The sequence below is a fragment of the Mastomys coucha genome, unplaced genomic scaffold, assembly GCF_008632895.1.
Source record: "Mastomys coucha isolate ucsf_1 unplaced genomic scaffold, UCSF_Mcou_1 pScaffold9, whole genome shotgun sequence".
Lineage (NCBI taxonomy): Eukaryota > Metazoa > Chordata > Mammalia > Rodentia > Muridae > Mastomys > Mastomys coucha.
Window position 1 is genome coordinate 76,175,105 of NW_022196915.1, and position 4,381 is coordinate 76,179,485.

General features: G+C 34.7%; 1 non-coding gene across 1 annotated transcript; it reads left to right on the plus strand.

Moving 5' to 3' along the window:
• Positions 1 to 3,873: 3,873 nt before the first annotated feature.
• Positions 3,874 to 4,005, plus strand: LOC116085504. Its single transcript, XR_004116606.1, has one exon. It is a non-coding gene; the product is annotated as a small nucleolar RNA SNORA17 (small nucleolar RNA).
• Positions 4,006 to 4,381: the final 376 nt, after the last annotated feature.

Genomic DNA, 4,381 nt, shown 5'->3' on the forward strand with positions numbered 1-4,381 from the left:
TCACTAAATGCAAAAGTACAATTTTATTCTTCCTGAATCAGTCAGTAATAAACTAAGTTTTGTATTCAAAGCACTTAAAATTATTTTATTTTATTTTTACACGTTCATTTTAATGAACACTAACTTGCAACTATAACCTCTTTGAAACACTGTTCTTTTTGGTTTGCATCATAAGCATTAATAGGATAATTGTTATTATTGTTATTTTCTACATCAAAGAAATTTTAGAGTGTTCAGAATGCCTAAGATTGTGCCATGAATATTCTAGTTGCTTTGAAAAATAATTGGGTTAAGAAAATTCCAATCCATTTAGTAAAGGATGAATACTGAAAACTGGCTCTTTGTAGTGCTATTTAGCTCCGATAACCTAGGACAATGAGGAAGAACCATGAATTTGTGATGTAGCCAACATAGAGGATACATTAAAGTTCATAGGTAAGGCAGAAACTGGAGATTTGAATGAGACTGGCCCCACAGTCTCCTGTAATTGTAGTGAATGCTTAGTATTCAGGTGATGGGCTATCATGAGCAGATTAGGAGATGTTGGACTTGTTGAAAAAGATGAACCACTAGGATGGGCTTCAAGCTCTCTCTCTCTCTCTCTCTCTCTCTCTCTCTCTCTCTCTCTCTCTCTCTCTCTCTCTCTCTTTCTTTCTCATTCTAGTAGCTTGGCTCCCTCATACTCAGTCATGCTCATTCTCACTCTCTGCCTTCTGTCTGAGGATCAGGATGTAAACCTCTCAGCTATTTCTCCAGAACCATGCTCACATTTACCTTTATGATCCTGCCATGATGAAACTGGACTAAACCCAAGAAATTGTAAACAAGATGCCAATTTTATGATTTCTTTTATAAAAGTTGCTTTTGTCATACTGTCTCTTCACAGCAATAGAACACTAACACACACACACAGGCACATGCACACGTACACACAAACACATGCTCAAAGTATTTAGAATTAGTTAAACTTTTCCTTCTATAATCTGTGGCAGTCAAGAAAACAGGGTCTCGATTTATACCATTGGTTGTACTTTTAAAAACTCTGGCTGGAAACAAGAATTTGTTTAAACCTATGTTGAGAGAAAAATAATTTACTAAGATACTCTGATTACTTCCTAAATAAAAGATAACTCAAATTATCAAAGTATCTTTATAGCTGTCTAGATACCTATGTGTGTGTGTGTGTGTGTGTGTGTGTGTCCACATCCCATAGCCAAACCTGTAACTACAAGCACCAGAATTGTAGTTCAATATTTCTTATTCATTTGAAAAAAATCTGTCTACCTGGTATCTAGGTAGTATCTTAAACACACATACTCAAACTGAATTCATTCTATTTTGCACACAAGCTGATTGAAGAATTTTTATTTGCAGCTTTGATTTTGATCATTTCAGACACCGATATTGCATCATACTAAGCACTGTTATCTTTTTAAGAGCCTATTTGCATAATTTGAGACTACAAAGTCCTTTGCCTTATTCACAGTTGAAATCATAATGAGATTTTAAAAGGCAGTCTGAAATGTCATAATGTACAATCTTCCTTTATTTACTACCACAGAATAGTGTCAATATAGTCTTCACTGTTTAATATTCATTCCATTCATCTTTTTTGAGCACTCTTACATTTTGTATAATATTTTCTACTTGGTGGTAAAGGATATAATGCCTTGAAAAATGTTTGCAAGTTTATGTTAAAAATCAAATTTGGTAAAACAATGTTTAGTGAAAAGATTTCTGTCTCTTTTTTTAGTACTGATTATCCTATATGTATAGATATGGTCTATGAGGTGGAAAAGGGCACATTTAAACTTAAAGATATTTATATAAATTATTTTCCCATTAAAATGTTATTTACCTACAACACAACAAATGATGCTAGTAACTATACAAACCATTGTTTCTTAAAATGCAGTTATCTGATATTCCTGGTAAAAGAATAGTGAGTGTTAATTTGAGTATTTTCTTATGGACAATGTTTCAAACAGTCCAATCTTAAAGTCCTTCCATTTGAAGCATCATAGAACTCTTTCTTAATTTGTTGGTTAAATAGTGATGTAAGTCAAGCCATCGAGGAATGATGAAAAATGATTTCCATTTTATATCTAAGCAACAGGTCATTCCTACAGTACCTTTGTTTACTGAAAAAAATTAAGGTAAAATAATTACTGTATAATTTCTTGTGTTTCTTCTTAGAAAAGGGGGCTATATAAGTCAGTGCTCTTTAACTGAAGTATTTTATAAATATAAATAAATTTGCTAAAAGTCTCCAGTTATTAAAGAGAGGGCAGAGGATTCAAAAACTTCTATCCTGGGTAGGCACCGAGGAATATTATTTGCTTTCCTAGGTATTTAAACAATTTCTGACTGGTAAAAAGTAATCCTAGATAAAGTGTACCTAGAGATTAGCAGTAGGAGTTTGCTATTATTGCTGTTGTTATTTTCCCTGCTGAGTGGAAACTAAGAATCATCTTCCTAGGTTAAAAATAGCTCCCAGCCATGCAGTGCACAATGTCTCTTAGATGTACTTACCAAATTTTATGGATACATTTGTCATAAGTTAAATATTTAATATGATTTAATAATCTCTTCTACATAAATCAGCTGTTTTAAGAGTCTCTATCGATAGCTCTATCTGAACAATTCTATAAGTGGTATCTGATGTTAGAAAAAAATATGTCTATTGAGAATGTACATGGTTTTTAGATCAGCTCAAAACTTATACTAGTTATGTTTAGCTTTTGTTTCTGTTTCTTATTGTTACTAATGATCAAACATAGGTATCCTGACCTGCTAGGCATACTCTTAACCACTCTGCTAATTCACCCATCCTGAGAATGATATAGATATATTTAAGCACTCAATGACAGTTCTTAAAAGAAATAGCCTTAGACGTTTACATCTCTTCTGCATCAAAAAACAATTATAAAGAACCATTATAAATTAATTCCGTTACAATGAATGGCAAGAATCAGGAAGTTAAATAGGTTCTCTAACAATGAGAGAGAGATGGAGAGAAGGACAGGGGAGGAGAGGAGAGGAGAGGAGAGGAGAGGAGAGAGAGAGGGAGGGAGGGAGGGAGGGAGAGAGAGACAGAGAGACAGAGAGACAGAGAGACAGAGAGACAGAGAGACAGAGAGACAGAGAGACCAAAGGAGTAAGCTCACAAAGTAGAAGGACAGCATAAATTATGAAGGAAGAGAAGGTTCAAGACAGCAATAAGAAGACAGCTCTGGGCATCCATTTTACAGCTCACCAGTAAGAGTAAAGGGAAGAGAATTTTCATGCAAAACGATTAAGCTCTTGAGTAAGGGCAGCTCATTAGGAAAAGGTTTCAAATAAAATTGTGCTATTCCATTCAATGGATTAGCAACTAGAGCAGAGAAACAGGTAAAGCCCACATTTTAATCCTCAATATTAAAAGAATTAAGAAGAATGCATGGGTAGTATTATAAACAATAAAAGTTAAATCACTAAAAGAGAAACTTGATGAATCAAATGTAAGTCAAAGTTGGCAGAATTGTCAATAGACTACAAAGAGTACTAGGAATAGAAGACAACTTGGAGAAAATATTATATTCATATGCCAGGAATGAAAAATATGACCATAGTTTCCAAGAAATCTGTAATACAATTATTTCAATCTTTGTAATCTGTCTGATAGAAAGAGGAACTACAGTAAACTACTATAAATATAAAATCTAGTAAACAAAATTAGAGCAATTTACAGTTATAAGTAGTTTGGCCATAAAAAAATAATTTAAATTCCAAACAGAATAGGTCATGGACAAATTGTTTAATGACTTCTAGCAATAAAGATTTAAACTACACAAAACAAAGGAACAATATATAAAGCTAAAAAACAAAATTTCACCTGCCCCTAGAGGCTTTGCAGGTGTGACTGCTGTGTCACATGTGCTTCAGTCGGTAGCAGAGAAGAGAGAGCTTATGTCTAGGTTCAGTTTTCTGACCTATGAACATCTGAAAGACCACTAGCCTAACATTCTCTGAAAACAAAAAAGTCTGAGACCACCAATAGTCCGTTTCATGGTGCATGGAATGAGAGCTAGGCTGACATGACCACCGGACATGCACAGACCTGGGGGGAGCAGACAACGCCTGAAATGATCTTTCCCTGACACTGTAATGCATGGAAGGGGCATAGGACTCCTGAGACCATTCCAGTACTGACTCCAGACACTCAGTGATTGTGAGTGACATTAAGGAGAATACAGAAATGGTGGAGAAATGGAAAAGTAACAAGTATGCCAGCACAATGAAGGAAGATAGAACTAGAGACACGTAGGTAGTGAGGAAAAGCCTGACGTAAGTAGTTGGTGATGACACTTGGGACCATGTTGGGGTCATTATCTGTGCTGCC